The sequence below is a fragment of the Hylobates moloch genome, unplaced genomic scaffold (assembly GCF_009828535.3).
Source record: "Hylobates moloch isolate HMO894 unplaced genomic scaffold, HMol_V3 SCAFFOLD_26, whole genome shotgun sequence".
Lineage (NCBI taxonomy): Eukaryota > Metazoa > Chordata > Mammalia > Primates > Hylobatidae > Hylobates > Hylobates moloch.
In genome coordinates this window covers 113,921-134,090 of record NW_026652301.1, presented here as the reverse complement: position 1 = coordinate 134,090, position 20,170 = coordinate 113,921, and the positions used below count along the sequence as shown (strand labels likewise).

The 20,170-nt window shown below is 39.6% G+C and overlaps 1 protein-coding gene across 2 annotated transcripts in view; it reads left to right on the top strand.

Annotated features, from left to right (window-relative positions):
* The window catches only part of LOC116463124 (uronyl 2-sulfotransferase), a 442,893-nt gene that overhangs the window by 412,706 nt on the left and 10,017 nt on the right, over positions 1–20,170 (top strand). Inside the window, exon 14 of one of the 2 annotated variants that reach the window (XR_004246582.2) lies at positions 9,932–10,159. The exons of the other annotated variant lie outside the window; for it this stretch is intronic. The gene's annotated coding sequence lies outside the window, so the exon portion shown is untranslated. Of the gene's footprint in view, positions 1–9,931; positions 10,160–20,170 lie in introns of those variants that run through there. 2 annotated transcript variants of the gene reach the window in all.

Below are 20,170 nucleotides of genomic sequence, written 5' to 3'. Positions count from 1 at the left end.
AGTATAAGATTATTTATAACAGAAATTGCTTATAATAAATAAAAAGCTGAAAACAACCTGAAATTTCCATCAACAGTAAAATGAATAAATAACAGTGGTACATTCATAGAATGGAATGAATATTAAATGGCTACATATGGCAATATAAATGAGTCTAAATAATGTTGTGGGGGAGAAGAAAGATCTTGAAGAATTCAAGCAGCTATGAAAAGATGAAACTTTGAAAAATGAGGAGTGAGTTAGACATTCCATTCAGCGTCTAGGAACAGCATGACCCACATGGGAACTGCACGTGCACAACCCCTCTCCCATGGCATGTTTCCCCAATATGGAACTCGGTCTATGTGGACTAAGTTACTCTGTGTCTCTGAGATCACAATGGGAATTATCATTGGAGTTCTTAAAAATCAGAGTTTGTATGTCCAGAAAGAAAGATTCTGTCTGCTTGCCCAATCATTGACTGTAGCAGGATTTAACATTAGTATTCAAGTTATTAAAGCTATAAATTAAGAATCTCCATTTTTCTGAACATTTAAATTCAGTTGGCAAATCTTTTTTTTATTTAGAAATATAGCAATTGTCCAAAAATAAGAAGAGCTATTTTCACATTCCTTGATAAATGTTTAAATTAGTTCATAAGTTAAAAAACTAAAATTTCCTGTCTTAAATAACAAAATTTTCTTAGACACTTTGAACTACAATTAGGTATTTAACACATCTGAATTGCTCAAATGACTATAATGCAGATTTAATAAATTTAATAAGAACATTCTTTCCTAGCATTCAATCTATATGATAACTCTAATAAACTTTAAAATATAATAAAGCCAATAACTTGTGTGTGTGTGTGTGTGTGTGTGTGTGTGTATGTGTTTTCTCTTTTTTATCATTAATACTTTAAGTTCTGGGTTACATGTGCAGAACATGCAATTTTGTTACATAAGTATACATGTGCCATGGTGGTTTGCTGTACCCATCAACCCATCACCTACATTAGGTATTTCTCCTAATGTTATCCCTTCCCTAGCCTCCCACCCCCGACAGGCCCCAGTGTTTGGTGTTCCCCTCCCTGTGCCCACGTGTTCTCATTGTTCAACTCCCACTTATGAATGAGAACATGCGGTTTTTGGTTTTCTGATCTTGTGATAGTTAGCTGAGAATGATGGTTTCCAGCTTCATCCATGTCCCTGCAAAGGACATGAACTCATCCTTTTTTATGGATGCATAGCATTCCATAGTGTGTATGTGCCACATTTTCTTAATCCAGTCTATCATTGATGGGCATTTTGGTTGGTTTCAAGTCTTTGCTATTGTGAATAGTGCCACAATAAACATACGTGTGCATGTGTTTTTATTGTAGAATGATTTATAATCCTTTGGGTATATGCCCAGTAATGGGACTGCTGGGTCAAATGGTACTTCTAGTTCTAGATCCTTGAGGAAAGACCACACTGTCTTCCACAATGGTTGAGCTAATTTACACTGCCACCAATAGTGTAAAAGCATTCCTATTTTTCCACAATCTCTCCAGAACCTGACTTTTTAATGATCACCATTCTAACCGGCGTGAGATGGTATCTCATTGTGGTTTTGATTTGCATTTCTCTAATGACCAGTGATGATGAGCGTTTTTTCATATATCTGTTGGCTGCATAAATGTCTTCTCTTGAGAAGTGTCTGTTCGTATCCTTTGCCCATTTTTTTGATGGGGTTGTTTGCTTTTTTCTTGTAAATTTGTAAGTTCTTTGTAGATTCTGGACATTAGCCCTTTGTCAGATGGAAGGATTGCAAAAAATTTCTCCCATTCTGTAGGTTGCCTGTTCACTCTGATGATAGTTTCTTTTGCTGTGCAGAAGCTCTTTAGTTTAATTAGATCCCATTTGTCATTTTTGGCTTTTGTTGCCGTTGCTTTTGGTGTTTTAGACATGAAGTCTTTGCCCACACCTCTGTCCTGAATGGTACTGCCTAGGTTTTCTTCTAGGATTTTTATGGTCCTAGGTCTTATGTTTAAGTATTTGATCCATCTTGAGTTGATTTTTCTGTAAGGTGGAAGGGGTCCAGTTTCAGTTTTCTGCATATGGCTAGCCAGTTTTTCCAACACCATTTATTAAATAGGGAATCTTTTCCCCATTGCTTGTGTGTGTCAGGTTTGTCAAAGATCAGATGGTGGTAGACGTGTGGTGTTATTTCTGAGGCCTCCGTTCTGTTTCATTAATAAAGTCAATTACTTTAATCTCACATATCTTAAAATAAGATAAAGCATACTTAAAGTGGTATAGTAATGACAAAACTTACTACATTCATACAATCCCTACAAATACATACCTTACATAACAATAGCAATATGACATTAGAATTTTTGTTCTGGATTTACACACTTGCCCAGTGAAGGCCAGCATTAGCACCTCTGGCTGGCCACAGGAGCTGGGACGTGTCCATTAGAGATTTTGACATTGGACTGGCCACTGCTGACCAGATGATGCTTCTCAAGCCACAAGCTGACAGGTTGAGCCCTGATTTAACTTAGACTCTGTCTTCTTACCCAATCACTTACTGAAATGCTTTAATAACGTTTTTCTGCATACCCACACTCCTCTCCAATTCCCTGTCCCGCCCAGATTGCAACACTTTTATGTCTTTTCATTTGTGAAATTCTGTACCCTTTAATATTTTACTTTGACATTTGTTTTATCATTTCTATAATCATTTGTTTATACAAGGCTAACTTGGGGGGAATTAATTTTGAATCATAAATTCACAAAGGCATTAGACACTTGGGTAGAGGATGAGCCAGAGATAAAAATTATTCTTAGACTATAAAGTATCTAAAATAAAGAAAAAAGAATTTACAAACATCTTGAAACTATGGGTTAAGGAGTTTCCAATTGTTTCTGACATGCAGGGATTGACAAATAAAAAACACTTCAGTGCTGGTTGCTAGCTTAAGATTTGTAAAATGTCACTGCATTTGTCTCTGTCCAATGCAGACCTCACTGGGGATATACAGGTGCTGTTACAATAACAGCAATAATCCAAAATGTAATAACTTATTACCCCTACCTGCTAGTGCAAGACCTTGGGCACCTCTAAATTCCATCCAAATATTTCCTGGGGTCCCCCACAAATGTCTCACATGTTTTCATAAACAAAATCACTTATGCGGTTGAGGCAACATTTTTATTTTTCAGAGACAGGATCTCATTCTCTTGCCCAGACTGGAGTGCAGTGGTGTGATCATAGCTTACTGCAGCCTCAACCTCCTGGGCTCAAGCCCTCTGAGTAGCTGGGATTACAGGCATCAGTCACTGCACCCAGTCCTAATTTAATGTAAGCATTTCTCAATGGCTGCCCCAATGTGCTCCAGACCCCGGATGACATGGGTTCATTCTGCAAGAAGGTTTCCAGATTAGAATCCCTCTGGGTACGGAATTTGGGGAAATAGTTTGGGGAAATGATTCTTTCAGCTTTTCTTTTAGCTTTTAGCTTTGCAGGGATTCAGCTAAGATGAGAGCTGAATAGGGCAGGCAGGGACTGGGAAGGGAAATATAGAAAAGAAAAAAATGTAAGAGATGATAAGCACCAGCATTCACACACGAAGATGACACCTTATGATGGATTGTGGTGATGGGGATTAAAGAGGAGTCAAAGTGAAATTAAAGTTTCTCGGCTGTTGCCAAGACAGTAAATAACAAAGAGGGAGGATGGATTGTACACAGGAGAAAGATAAGAACTTTTCTTTTAACTTCCTTCATGTACTTCGGCATGCCTTCACACAAACCTCACCTCGACGTTTTGAGAAGAAATTTATTTGTGGTTCTTCAGTTGACATCTATTTTCTCATGTGTATTTTGCAAGCTTTGTAGCCCTAAGATAAAGTCAAAACAATGAAATTCTGTTTATTAGTGTTGTTACGGTTACTAAACTCCATTTTCTCTTTTGGGAAACATCAGTTCCATTAGAATTAGAAGATTGTCCCCAAAAATGTTTTCACAAGGATATCTGAGCATGCTTTTTTCATGATGGAAACAAATCGAAACAAATGTCCACCAGTGAGTGAACTGGGTAAATTAAGATCTATACAGATGATGAAGTCATTAAGAATGATCCATTCATCCATTCTTTCAGTCAACATTTTTTTTTGAATGGTTACTGTATGTCAGGCACTATTCTAGTTTCTTCAGAGGTAAACAAAGCCGGCAAAATGTTCTGCTCTCCTTGACCTTACACTCTAGTGGAGAGAGACAGTAAACAAAATAAGTGAGGAAAATATATTATATGTTAGATGTCAAGAAGCACTATGGATACAAATAAAGCAGGCAAGAGGACTAGGGAGGCCAAAGAAGGATGCCATTTAAAATAGGGAGATGAGGGAAGGTGACATTTGAGTAAAAATGTGAAGGAGAAAAGGGAGAGCCATATGGACATTAGGGTAAGCTGCCTTCTAGACTTATGGAACAGCAGATGCAAGGGTGCTGAGGCAGGAGCAAGCCGGATGTGCCCAAGGAACAGAAAGGAGACTGGTTGAATAAGAGAAGAAAGTGAGCAGCAGAGAAGTAAACTAGAGGATCAACAAGATCAGAGATGCCAAGTTACACAGGGCTTGTCACAGAGTTTAGCTTTTATTCTAAGTGACATGGGAGATCTTTGGACAATTCTGAGCAGACAACAGCCATGATCTTATTTATGTTTTACAGGATCCCTCTGGCTCCTTTGTTAAGATTGGGTAGAAGGGGCTGGGCACAGTGCCTCATGCCTGCAATACCAGCACTTTAGGAGGCCAAGGGTGGAGAATCACTTGAGGCTAGGAGTTTGAGACCAGCCTGGTCATCATGGAGAGACCCCATCTCTACAAAATATTTAAAACATATTTTTTAAAGTATGGCTAGAAGGAAGATAAAGGCAGTAGAAAGGTCACCAGTTAGGAGGCTATTAGAATAACCCAGGTGAGAAATGATGATTCAGAGTGGTAGCCATGAAGGTGACACAGTTTGAGTAAGATCTGGATACATTTTGAAGGTAGAGTAGATGGAATTTGCTGCCACATTGGTTTAGAGGTCTGAGAAAAAAATAAGGAGGAAAAAAATGACTCCAGGGTTTCTGGCCTAAGCAACCAGAAAGATGGAACAGCTATTTACCAAAATGGGAATTCTGCAGGAACAACAAGTTCCATTCGGTTAAACTCTAGTGCCATTTTTGCAGGTTCAAAACATTTGAATATCTGTCTTTTCATATAGTTTAACCTAACATAAATGTATGTATGTTGACACAGAAAGATATCCTGGAAATATTTTTGTGTGGAAAATGGAGGATACAGAATTGCCAAAAATCATACGATTCTATTTACAAAAAATTGAGAATGTGTAGGGGACCCTAAGACTTGCAATGTGAAGATTTGGCTTGATGTGCTCAAGAACTTTAAAAATCCAGAGGCTTTTGGTGCTCCTGGATTGCAGAAGTAGTCTACTGCCTTCTACTAAGACTGACATTGACCTCTTGCTTGAAGACATTACAGGATCCTCTAACTTAAAGACAGCACGTGAGCCTTTCAGGATCTACCCTATCTGTCTTCCTGGACATCACACCAATACACAGGATCAAGTCACATGAGCCAGCATGGGAAGTGCTGAGCTTGTTAAGCCAGGACATGGTCTCTATGCTTAAAAAAAGCCACAGGACCTAGCCGACCAGTGCTAGCTAGAGCTGGGGTTTGAGGGACATGCATGGGGCTGGATCCCAAGTTGATGCATGAAGGAAGAGAAGATCAACTCAGATAAGCGGGGCAGGGCTCATTGATATGGGAGCATCATCTTGTAATTCAGAATTCAACACTCCTGCAAGGATCCCAGAAGATGATGCTGATATGCTGCTAGGAGGCTCTCAACCTCTTGGAAAATGCATTTGCAATAAATGTAGGAGAAATGCTAGAGCTGCTGCAGCAAACAGTGAAGGGGAGAAGAGGCTTGTAGAGGTGAGCATGCCAGAATGGATCTTCCACATGCAGCCAAAAAGCCTGTTCCCCTGAGCAGCAAGGACAGAGCTGGTTAGAAGGGAGCAAGACTCACTAAGAAGCTCAGTGGCACGCCCAACAGCAATGCATCATAAGACGGAAGTGGTGCATCAGGATCAGAGCACTCAATGAAGCTGCATGAAGAGGTGGCCCAACACCACATGACATCTAATAGTACCACACATGCACTCTCCCTGAGCTCACCAATACAGCTGTGTGGGGGAGGGAGATTGCTTATGAGAAGCTAAAGGAATTTTTTAAAAGGCTGAGCAGGGCTCACCAATGGATGGTTGTCTTGGTGTGTGAGTACAAGCTAAAAACGGGTGGCTTCTGTGTCACAGCCCGTCTCACAAATGGCACTGAAAGCAGCAGTGGGGAGGGATCTCCCAGTGAGCAGAGCTTTAGGCAGCACACTTAGTCATCCACGATGTGGTAAGAGAGTAGCTCGAGTCAAGATGATAGGTGGTTTCATGGACAGTGATAAACCATGTGACTGGTTGGTTGGATCTGTCAAAAGAAAGTTTGGAAGGTCAGAGACAGGGGGTCTGGAGAAGAGGCTGCAGATGGACATAGGGGAGCAGAAACCACGTGGGAGGGACTTTGTTTCCCATGTTAATGTCCATCACAGAACATTCATCATAGAAGACTCACTAAACAACCAAGGAGATGGAATGATTTGACCCGTTGACAACAGCCAGCTTCTGTCACCAGCTATGCCAAATGTTGGCACAATGGGCTCATGGACAGAGGCCATGGGGGCAGGCATGCAGGCTATATTTGGGCCCAATAGTCCTGCTATTGCTGCAACCAACTTTACGGGAACAAAGCCAACACTGAGACCCTAGTTTGGCACCATCCCTCAAGGAGATCAGCCACTTGGTGACAACTTGACTTCACTGGACCATTTCTACCCAGGAATGAGCAGTCATTCATATTGACTGAGAGCAAATATGTATTTCAAGTTTGCTCTCCTGCCTGCCAAGCCTCAGCCATCACCATGATCACAGGCCTTACTGAGTGTTGGACCAATTGATATGGGATCTTGCTTAACATCGTCTTGGAGAAGGGTCTTACTATGCAACAAAGGAAGTATAGCAGTGGGCACATAACCACGGGATCCACTGCAGTCTATCACATACAGTCCCACCTAGCACATTGGTGCCTGATAAAAATTAAACAGCTTTATGAAGGTGCAGCTGAGGCACTAGTTTAGAAGTGACACTCTGCAAATATGGAGCACTCTTCTCCAGAATGCTGTATACATCCTAAATCAATAAACATTACTGAGCTGTGTCCCCTGATGTATTCTATAACCCAGGTCCAGGAGGAACCAAGGGGTGGAAGTAGGAGCAGCCCTGTTTATCACAACTCCAGCATGGGGACTTGAAATTGCCCATCCCTGCAACAGTTGGCTCTGTGGTCTAGAGATCCTGATCCCCAGAGGGCAACGCTTCCACCAGGGAACAAAGTAAGAGTCTCAGTAAACCTTAAACTGTAGCTGCCACCCAGTTACTGCAAGAGCCTCATGCCAAGAGACCAGCAGACAAGGAAAATGTCATCATCCTGGATGCTGTAAATTATCTGGGTAAAGTGGCCCAGATCATCACAGGTGTGACTGAAGTGATACAATAGGGCAGGAAGGAATATATTGGGCACCCAAGTGATATAATGAAGCATCTCTTTATACTTCCAGGCCTAATTTTAGTGATAAATCGGCAAATGCAGCAGCCACAGCCTAAGCAGGGCATTGTGGCCAGGGGCTCAGACCTCTCAGGAATGAAGTCTGCTCACACCAGATAAGACACCTCGACCAAGACAGGTGCTAGCCAAGGGTGAAGGGAATCAAGGACGGGTCATAGGAAAGACAATGTGTATAAGTTGAAGCCTCAGGACCAGGTGCAGTAGCAGGGGCTATAGTTTATCCTAATAACATATCTTTGGCAGAGTTATCCAGGAGCCCTGGAGGAGTTTATCCCAGTTAGTATAAACTTACTATATGAAGCAAGTGGCCCCAACTGGTGGGAGGTGTGGACTCCAGTGGCTACTGTGGTGCACTGCTCAGATCCCCTTGGATGAGGCATTTGCTTCTAGCTGTCAGGAGCGTTGTCTGCCAACAGCTCACAATTGAACCTCCACAGGAAAAGTTCTCAGTAGAAGGAAGCTGCTTTGCCCAAGGTTATGACCCCCGCTGAAGACACAGGAGCAGCCCACATCCAATGACTGGTAGATAATGCAGATTATAAGGACCACTCCCCTTGCCTTAATTTGAGCTAACTCTGAAGGGCCAGCCCAGCTCCAGAAACCATGGGATCAGCTGAGACCTCTGTTGTAGCTGTATTGCAGCTTCACTTCTGCCTTTCCCAACCCTGCTTCATTTATTTCCTCACAGATGCTCTTTCCAAGAGTGCTTCCTCATGATCCTCCCACATGCACATCTCCATCTGCTGTAGTTTAAATGTGTCCCCCAAAGTGCAAGTGTTGGAAACTTAATCCCCAATGCAACAAAGCTGAGAAGTGGGACTTTTAAGAGGTGATTAGGTCATGAGAGCTCTGCCCTCATGAATGGATTAATGCTGCTATCTTGTGAGTAGGTTCATTATTGTGACAGCGGGTTTATTAGAAAAGCGAATTTGGCCCTCTCTTGCTTGCTTTCTTCCATGTGTCCCCATTCTCTTGCCCTTCTGCTCCTGCCATGGGGTGACACAGCAAGAAGGCCCTCACAAGATGCTGGTCCCTCAATTCTGGATGTTCAGCCTTCAGAACTATAAGAAATAAATTTCTGTTCTTTATAAAATACCCAGCCTCTGGGTGTCCTTTTACAGCAGCTCCAAACAGACTAAGACACCATCTCTGTGCATTTTCACAGAAAACTGTGCCTAAGATACTTCAGTATTTCAGTTTTGGAAGAAGATGGGGAAAGAGAAACAGCAACTTCTGCTGTTTCCTCACCCTGTCCCTTCACTCTTTTCTCCTATAAAAATTGCATCATCTTCTCCTCATCTATATTTTGCTATTCCAAAATAAAAGCAAAAGCCAAAGCCACTCCAGCCTCCCCAGAGTCTTGTCTTAGTTCTAGTGTATACGTTATCTAGGTAGCAATGAGCAGGAGCTGACATCCCTCAAAGTGTGTCTCACCTGTCCCATCCCAGGCTCACACTCTTCTATGCACAGAGAGCTTCTTAAGAAAATATGAATAAGAAAGTACTTTGTTCTTGCCACTTCAACTTTAAACCATGTAGCAAATATTTTTTATCCCGCTACCAGGTTAAAATCACACCAATCCAGACAATGTGCAGTTTATTACAACTCTGTTCCCACTGGGATAGCAGAAAGAGCTAATGTTATTGTTTTAAATATACTGAAGCCAGGTTTTTTGGGCTATTTTTTGTTAGTACAAGCCAGTAAGACCAACTAGCTCATTTTTTTATCCTCCAGAACAATTGGGAGGTGTTTGGGTTTTTTGTTTTTGCTTTTTAAAATCTCAACTGACTCATTTGGTGGGAACAAATTCACATGTCAGCATGTGGTCTGACCAATATGACCTATCTACAGGGAAAAAACACAACATTTTCAAATTAAGGTACATTCAGCAGTTATACATTCTTCTTTTAAAAAATAGATACTGACCAGCACCTAGCCATATAACAAAGAGCATGTGCCTGAGATTGCCACAGTGGGAAGACTGATCAACATCAGTCCCATTGTTTGGGTCAGGATAACTTGCTCACTTTTCAGTCAGCTTGAGTAAAAGGGAACTTACTGCAAGATGAGAGGAGTATTTCATGAAGCTTGAAGAATATACACAGGAAGTCAAATCTTTGGTAACTAAACGCTTGCTCTATTTTTCTCTCCCTTCCCTATCCCACCCCAATGTCTCTCTGCTTCCCTCTGTGCCTTTGCTCCTTCCTCTGGCTTCCTTTGCAGATTGCCTCTGGCTCTCTCTGCTTCATCACCAGTCCTCATGGCCCAAAAAGGCTGCTTCAGCTTAGTCTTCTAGAAGAAGTCACCTTCATGGAATATAGTCTTGTAGCCTCTTAAGTCAAACTTTCGTGATTTCTATCTGAGTGCTTTAGGTAGAGTCATATATCCGTGATCTACATGTTATAAAAATAAAATGCCCAGCCCCATTGTTCAGCAAAGCTTATGCAGACACCTGTCTAAGGATGGAGGTTGACCTTTTCAGGCACCCTAAAAGTATTTGTCACATTTCTTGGATATACATTTGAATCCCGTAGCAAATTCCACCATATTCCTTCTGGCAGACAGGGAGGTGAGAGACACATTGTCCATCTCAGTGAACCTGTATGTATATCATGTTTGGTTTTATATGGCAGCACCCAGTAGAGATGGGACTGATAATCCTGAGGTTCAAGGGATAATGCTTATCTTTGAAAGAAAAGTAAATAGAGGGGGGTAATTATTACAACAGTTTTCAACATATTAGTAGAAGCATCATTTATTTTTAACAAAAAACTTACTAGCTAAAACCTGCACAGAATCCTTTGACTTAGGAATTCCACTTCTCAGAATGCATACTAAGGAAACAATCATAACAGTACTGATAATGGTTTGGCTATGTCCCCACCCAAATCTCTAACTGTAGCTCTCATAATTCCCACGTGTCATGGGTGGGACCCCGTGGGAGGTAACTGAGTCATGAGGGTGGACCTTTCTTGTGCTGCTCTCGTGATAGTAAATAAGTCTCACAAGATCTGATGGGTCTATAAAGGGGAGTTTCCCTGCACACGCTGTCTTGTCTTCTCCCACGTAAGACATCCCTTTGCCCTTCCTTCATCTTCGGCCGTGATCGTGAGGCCTCCCCAGCCTTGTGGAAATGTGAGTCCATTAAACCTCTTTCTTTTATAAATTACCCAGTCTCAGGTATGTCTTTATCAGCAGTGTGAAAACAGACTAATACAAGTACACAAAACATTATAAAGAGATATTCATTATAGATATGTATTAATATAAATGAAAAGAAGTTGTATATCTATTAATAGGAATTCCAATGACAAATTTATGTTCTATGCATATGGTTGGCTATTGTGCAGCCTTCAAAAATTATCTGTTGGAAGACTATTTACTAACATAGGAAAATGTTTATAATATGCTAAGGGAAAAAGACAATATCATATGCATCCTCCTAATTGTATTTTAAATTATTTACCTATAATGCATTTAAAGAAGATAAGAAGGCAATATAGCAAAATGTCAGCAGTGATTACTTCTGTATGGTGAGGGATGGGTAATTTTTCTTTTCTTTTTTATTATTGGCTTATTTTCCAAATTATCTAAGATGGATGCATATTGTTTTTATAATTAGTTTCTTCAGCCTTTCACCTCACAACAGTGAGCGCAATAAAATGAACATTCAAGAAGAAAAGAGAGAAGAAAAGATTACTGAACTGCCATGAAACATGACCAGAGTTGACTTTTATTTTTCAGCTCATCTTTTGTTCTTGTGGGAAGGGCCCACAGAAGCCAACAGTTTTGGTGGAACTCCCATCTGACAGTAGATGTTTCTTATTCCTTGTTATGAACTACAAATGCCCCGACCTCGTGTTTATGATCGCCAACAGTCACTTGTGCATTTCTGTCTCCACTAATGCATGGTGTGGCTAATTGGGTTTGTGAAAAAGGTCACGTCCATCTTTTTTTTTAAATGAATGGTTTAGTTTATTATTACGGTGGAGTCTTGACAAGCATGGCAGAGACTAAAAATATAGTTCCTTTTCAAAATAAAATATTCAGCATTTTGACTGGCTGTAGATTTATTTGGCAGTAATTTCTTGGTTAAAATTCCCTGAGGTTTGTTTATATGGCTATTTTGGTTCTTTATTTTAAGTATATCAGCATTTTTCCACAGCTTCAAGCTATTCTCATCTCAGCATGTAGGAAGTTAATAGGTAGCACAGAAGCTTGTTACTCCAATTCCAGTAAAAACATAATTGGCTCAAGCAGCCAAGGTACCAGCACCATCCTTTCTTCTACCTTGAAGGACCAGCAAGAATGGCCACAAACTCAAACTCATCACAACAATCAGGCCCACTCCAGGCAGTGCCCATGAATATGGAATAAGGACCGCTTGGAATTTTGTTTTTTAGTCTCAAAACTTTGTAAGATTTTTTAAAAATATGCATAATAGGAATGCAATTCCATTTAAGGTGGTTGCCCACCTAGACACACATAGTCCAGCGGTACCACCATTCTTCGAAACATCTGTAAAATTTGTTTTGGAATTGCTTTCAGATATAGTTTATGGAGACATACATCAGAAAATTAGTCTTGTTCATTTCTAATCACATATGAATGAGATTAAAAAGTTAGATTACTCAACTTATTTACCAGACTGGGCACCAGATGCCTTTTGCATTCTCTAAATAGCAGATTCTCTCGCAAAACCAAAGTTTGCCACCAGTAAATCTTTCAAACCACATGCCTTGGTCTAGGATAGGAATTCCAATAAGAGAATTCCAAAAGGGATTAGATTAATGGTAGAATCATTGGAATAAGTGTACAGTCTTCCAATCTAACAACTCTGAACTGGGCATTTGGATCTGTAAGATCAGGCACACTTAAAAAAAAAAATTAAGTGAGTTCCAGGCTCTGTTACAGGGGCTGCAGCAGCACATATATATCAGGTTTAGCCTTTGCCCTTTGACAATATCAGTCTTAAGAGCACTGACTTGAAGAAGTGATCTAAAATAGTATCTTAGAGTTATGCTAATTTGAACTACCCCAGTCAGAAAGATATGGAAAAGGAAGAAAGATGGAAAATGTTTTAAAGGCCTTTTCTCTTTTTTTTTTTTTTTTTTTTTTCTCATTTGCAGGACATTGAAACAAAGCAGGGAAGTGCATTTGCATTCAGCTAAATTTAATTTGCATGCCTAGATAACCTCTGGGAATTTGGGAGGCTACCTTAGCTGGAATGTGTAATTGTAGCTACCTATTTACCTCACAGTGGTTGTTATGAAATAAAGGACTAAAACCTTAAAATGCGGTTCAATTTAAATATCTTGATCATCATCAGTAGCAGCAGCAACAATTCTCTCACAGATTCCATCCTTGAGGAAAAGGCAGGAAGTCAGTTAAACTTAATTCAGTTTCCATCAATAAATATAATTTGGACATCAGGAATGGTGCAATGGAAAGACACACACTCTCGTTCAACTCCTTCAGCTGCAAGGAACTCATCCAAGTTACCTCAAGCATTAGGGTCTTATTGTGACTATAATAGGAATGCATACTCTCCCAGCCCCTAATGTTATCAAACCAAACTGGACTCCAGCTGCCCGGCGCAGTAAGATGAGATATCCACACTGAGGTTTGCAGCAGGAGAAAGGAAGGCGTTTATTCGCAGGGTGCTAGGCAAGGACAATTGGCAGCTATTGCTTAAGAGTCAAACCTCCAGATGGCTTAAGGATAAAGGCTTTTTAAGACAGGGGGCAGAGGTTGCAGGCAAAGTCATTAAATCAATACGTGGATGCTATACATTGGCTTGACCTCAAAAGGTGGGATATCTGCAAGCAAGAGCCCAAGCAAGATCATAAGTGGATTCAAAGATTTTCTGATTTGCAATTAGTTAAGAAGGCAAAGTGTCATCTAAAAATTTGGGATTAGTAGAATGTTCTGGGCCAGAGAGGTGACCTCCTCAAGGCCCCTCAGGAAGAAATTTAGAACAAAGAGTTCAGTCTTTGGTTACCCCTTATCTGGTGGAGATCCATTTGGGTGGGGGTGGGGGGTTCTAGGATTCTGAAAAACAACTAAGGGACATAGGTTAAGATGTTATCTTTAGTTTCTGTAGAGGAGCCAAACATTTCGTGATTCTAACGTCCTTGGATACTGTTTAAGCTACTATTACCTTCTTGCTTATCAAGTTGCTCATTTACTTCTCAGGGCTAGCTAAGTGCCTGCAACTTCCCTTGAAGGAACTCAAGATTTTCCTTTAATTCCATTCTTGTTGGGGGGTGAGGTGGCTGCAGGTCCCCAAGAGGGGCCCCTGCTCTGTCTCACTAGCTAGGAACAGTTCCAGAAGCTCATCCTTCCCCCTCCACCCATCTAGATATCTGGAGGGCCCTAAGCTTAGTACAGTCTCAGTCTAGGAGAAATATTCTTGCTCATGAGATGGCAGTCCTTTGGCAGGCAAAATCTAGAAAGACAGGTGGCTTGATGTTCCCATTTAGAAAATGACCAGCATCTTAACAAAACAGAATTGCCTCGCAGCGGGAATGTCAAAGTGCCAGTTATATCACAAAGCTTCCAGTCATGTTGGGTGGAGCCCTTGGTCCCCCCTGGGAATTCAAGGACTACCACTCAAAGTGCTTCTCTTATTTTTCAAACCACCCCTAAATTTGGGGGTGAGGGACAGTCCGCTGATCCCTAGAACCAGGTATCCTTTTCTCTGCATCATTTCCCAGGCCCCACTCTTCTCTCCTTTAGGTCCATATCAGTCCTTTCTCATAAATGCCATCATTACATCTAAGAAACCAAAGTACCTGATCTTATTGATCATGATTTTCATTTCATCTGTTTCTCCTGAGTCCTAACATAGACCTTTTGAGATGCTGTGTGGCAGGTGTCTCTTACTGTCTTCTGTGCTTGCCCCCATCCTCAAGTCTCCTTGATGAGTAAGCAGTGCAAATGTTGATACTGAATCTCAGAGTAAAGAACACTACTCATCTAGTCTGGAGGTTTTCTCTGTTAGAAGTTATGATCTAATTATTTCCAACTCTAAAAATTATTAACCAATTATACCCAATTGTCTAAAGATCCATTCCTAAAATCCCATTAATTCAAATTAATTCCTCCCTACTGTCTTGATAAAAGATGTTTTACCCCTCACTTGAAATACAAGTTCCTTTCAACACAGAGGCCTGTGAATATGCTATTAGTATATAAATTCTCCTTCTACGTTGCCATTATATAAATGAGTAGTGGGAGTAACTGAAATTTAGAGATATATTATAACTGGCATTATTTTGTTCATTAAATTAATTTGAAATAAGAAATGTACATTCAGGCTGGATGTGGTGGCTCATGGTTGTAATCTCAGCACTTTGGGAGGCCAGGGTGGGAGGATTACTTGAGCTCAGAAGTTCAAAACCAACCTAGGCAACCTAGTGAGACCCTGTCTCTACGAAAAATTAAAATAGTGGCCAGGCATGATGGTGCACACCTGAAGTCCCAGCTACTTGTGAGGCTGAGGTGGGAGGAATGCTTCAGCCCAGCAAGTTGAGGCTGCAGTGAGTTGTGATGGTGCCACTATACTCCAGCCTGGCCAACAAAGCGAGATCCAGACTCAAAAAAAAAAAAAAAAAAATTTACATTTAGTAAACAAATTATTAGGGTTAATGATTCAAAGTGGGTAATAATTCAAAAGATTTCCTCTCATAAAGGAAAATTTTGTGAATGAAAAGAGAGGATTTGAATTGACCTGTGACACTGGCTTTTTCTGTGACCTTACTAATATCCCAAAGAGCTTTAAGAAAATATTTTTAAATAATGCAAACTTGTATGCCTTTGACATTCCAGTCACCCAAGTGGCCAGGAGTTTAGGTAATGAATAATTGGAATGAAAGTTGCTGTAACTTGTCCAAATCTAGAGATAACGATTTAGATTTGATTTAGATTTTTCTTTTTGAGCCAAAAAAGAGCCCCTTGCTGTACCTTATCTTCTAATATTATATCACACACCTGTTTTGAATCTTTGCATTGGTGAATGTTATATTTATTCTTTCAAAGTATCTTGTAACTACATAATCAGAATATAAGTAGACTTCAGTCATTGGTTTATAACTTTATTCTTTAGAGAATATGTAGTACCTAATATGTGCCAGGCATTCCATTTGACTTGGAAAAATATGAAGATGAAGACACAGTCACTACCCTCAAGGGCTTAAAGTCTATTTGTGGAAATAGGTGAACAAATTATTAACAATGACAGAATGTGGCTAATACATTAACGAAAATATGGACTAAGTGCTTTGGCGGCATAGAGGAAGTAGTGAATAATATATTCCTGAAAAGTTGAGAATTAACCAAAATTAAATCTGCCACCTTGGGACTAGACTGGAATGGCAGTTGTAAGGTGAATGAATTGTTCTGACCCCAGCCTAGTCTGGTACATTTACTGGTTTTCCTCTTTCCTGTAGACACCTTTACCTTGTTTGCTCAAGAATATTGTGCAACAGTGGACCTTCATGGTTTCCAAGCAGAAAAATGCTGTTTGACCACTGAGCAAATTCTTCTTGACTGCTTTGGATTAAGAATTGCTACTCTGGTGAAATTAAGCCAAAGTGTCATTCAGGAAGCAAGATGTTTCGTTTGAACAGAACATAAATCAAAGCTGGAAGTGGGGGCTGCCTAGACTCCCTGTTCTGAAGCCCTCTTGACTCTGTGAATTCCATCACCAAATCCTTGCTTCCAGACCTCAGGAACATGGCTTCAACGAGTCTGTCTATTCCAAACCCACGCTTCCCACTGCTTTCATTCTGAAGCTTCTAGGGCTGTTTCAAGAATGCAATGCAAAATTAAAATTTCATGGAATGTTATGCAATTCTTTCTAATAGAAAGCCAGTAAAATTGTCAAATTTCATTGATTACTAAGCCATGTAGATGACTGGCCAGTTTGAAAGGTCCACACTATGGTTTGAATCTTCGTTTCCTCACCAAAATCCATGTTCAAACTTAATCCCCATTGTGGTGATATTAAGAGGTGTGGTCTTTGGGAGGTGATTAAGTCATCTATGGCATTAGCACCTTATAAAAGGGCTCAGGGATGAAGGGAGCACCCTGTTGCCTTCCTATCTCTTCCTCCACGTAAGGACATTGCTTTCCTCCTCTGGAGAGGATGCAGCAACAAGGCGCCATCTTGAAAGCAGAGAGCAGCCCTCAACAGACACCACTTCTACTGGCTTCTTGATCTTGGACTCTTAGCCTCCAGAACCATGAGAAATAAACTTCTGTTCTTTTATCAATTACCCAGTCTCAGGTACTTTGTTGTAGCCACACAAAAATGGACTGAAATAGTCTATTAAATTAAAAATAAATGAAATTTATTGATAAATTCCGAATAGAATGTATTCCTCCTGATACAGATATACAAAACACTGAACAGTGACTGATAAATGAAAGTCACTGATGTTTCTCTTAGATGAGTGCACCTCCCAGAGGTGATGGTGGCCAATCAGAGCTCAGAGTTCTGCCTATAGCTGCATTAACTCACTGTGGGGAGTTAGTCAAGCTATTTTAACTCCTTCCTAGCTTAGATAATCCACCTGTAGAAATAAATGAGAAAAACTATACATTGAAATTTTGGAAAATCAGATGAAAGATGATATAAGAGTAGAGAAAACCCTATTTTTATTTCGTTGAGATACAATATTATTTAGAAAATGATTAAAATGATACATTAGGTTAGAGGTTCCCAGATTTTTGACATCAGAAATTCTTTGTTTGGCTTTGTGAGATCTTTAAATTTCTCTCCTTTCCAAGTATATATAAACACCTATATATGTACTATATAAAAATTATAAATATATATACAAAGGCACTATATAAATTATACATATAATTTTTATATAGTATGTTTTTAATGATAAAAGTGATACATATTCACAGTAAGAAATTCAAATAGTACAGAAGGTTGAAAAGAGTGTGGATTTTTACTACAACAAACAATGTTACAATAAAAGTCCTTATCCATTGGATGCATTCCCGGAGGTAGAAATGATGGATCAAAGAGCGTGTGCATTTTAAATTCTAATAGATATTTGTCAAGTTACCTCCAAAATGTTTGCACCATTTTATGCCCCACCAACAGTGGCTGTTTCCAGGCACCTTCCCCATCCCTGGATATTATCAAACTTTTAAATTTGATATGGCCAGTGGAAAGTAGGAAAGAAGAATAAACTAAAAGAAGCCATGGTAAATGGAAAACATGAAATCAGATGGCAGAAATATTTATTACACATTCTAATATGATGATGATTATATACTGTTATATATCATGTTATACATAATGTAATTATTAAAACGTCAGAGTTAAAACAGATCAAAAGGCAGAGACTTTTAGCATTTATTATTGATTATTAGTATTAGTAATAGCTTATTTGTAATTAATATCACTTATTAATATTACTTTCAAGAGACATGTTTTTTAAAAATATAGAAAAGTTGAAGTGATGGAAAAATAATAAACTAATCAAATATGGATCAAAGAAAGATGAGACAGCAGTTTTAATATTAACATGTAATATATTTAATCTAATACTAATATTGGAGAAAATAGAATTTAAAAGTAAAAGAAATCATAAGATATATTGCTTGCAAAAAGATGGATTATTTAGAAAAGGCATTGGCTTATTACATGAAAAATAATAAATTTAGAGGCCTACCTCACACCATTAAAGGATAAATGGTCTGAGCACAGTGGCTCATGCCTATAATCCCAGCATTTTGGGAGGCTGAGGCAGGAAGATCATTTATGCCCAGGAGTTTGAGACCAACCTAAGCAACATGGTAAGACCCTATCTCTACAAAAAATTTAAAAATTATTTGGGCGTGGTGGCGTGTGCCTTGTAATCCCAGCTACTCAGGAGACTGAGGTGGGAGGATTGCTTGAGCCCAGAGGTTGAGGCTGCAGTGAACCATGATCACACCACTGCACTCTAGCCTGGGTGACAGAGCGAGACCTTGTCTCAAGACAAAATAAATAAATAAATAAATAAATCAGTGCAAAAATAAAAATATAAAATTAATAGAAGAAAATGTTGGGGGATTTTTGGGAAAATCCCCAAAAAACATAAACCAGAAAAGTAAAAACTGATGGATTCAACGAAATCAAAATTAAAGATTTGGGGTCAACAAATAAAGCTTAATATTTACTAAGCAAAGTTGTTAATGTGTATTGATTAACCTAATCTTCCTAACGCCCATAAGAAGTAGAAGCTGTCATTACTATATCTTAGAGGTGAGGAGTCAGGCACAAGTTGGTTAAATAGTTTGTCCAAGGTCACATCAGTAATTTAGGAGCTGAAGAGAGAGCCCTCGGGTTTAACCACTACACTACATTGCCGCCAGAAGACAACAGAGACAAATTAAACACGTGGGTGGTACACTGGGGGGAAACATTTTAAATATCTATAACTTACACAAAAGAATGTACAAGAAACCCCTGCAAACTGAAAAGGGAGGAAAAAGGAAAGCCTGTCAAACACGGGCAAAAGATATAAACAAGCAATTCATCAGAAGAGAAAGCTTAAGCTGATTAGCAACTTCAGCAAAGTCTCAGGATACAAAATCAATGTATAAAAATCACAAGCATTCTTGTACACCAATCACAGACAAACAGAGCCAAATCATGAGTGAACTCCCATTCACAATTGCTTCAAAGAGAATAAAATACCTAGGAATCCAACTTACAAGGGATGTGAAGGACCTCTTCAAGGAGAACTACAAACCACTGCTCAATGAAATAAAAGAGGATACAAACAAATGGAAGAACATTCCATGCTCATGGGTTGGAAGAATCAATATCGTGAAAATGGCCATACTGCCCAAAGTAATTTATAGATTCAATGCCATCCCCATCAAGCTACCAATGACTTTCTTCACAGAATTGGAAAAAACTACTTTAAAGTTCATATGGAACCAAAAAAGAGCCCGCATCGCCAAGTCAATCCTAAGCCAAAAGAACAAAGCTGGAGGCATCACGCTACCTGACTTCAAACTATACTACAAGGCTACAGTAACCAAAACAGCATGGTACTGGTACCACAACAGAGACATAGATCAATGGAACAGAACAGAGCCCTCAGAAATGATGCCGCATATCTACAACTATCTGATCTTTGACAAACCTGACAAAAACAAGCAATGGGGAAAGGATTCCCTATTTAATAAATGGTGCTGGGAAAACTGGCTAGCCATATGTAGAAAGCTGAAACTGGATCCCTTCCTTACACCTTACACAAAAATTAATTCAAGATGGATTAAAGACTTACATGTTAGACCTAAAACCATTAAAATCCTACAAGAAAACCTAGGCAATACCATTCAGGACATAGGCGTGGGCAAGGACTTCATGTCTAAAACACCAAAAGCAATGGCAACAAAAGCCAAAATTGACAAATGGGATCTCTTTAGTTTAATGAGATCCCATTT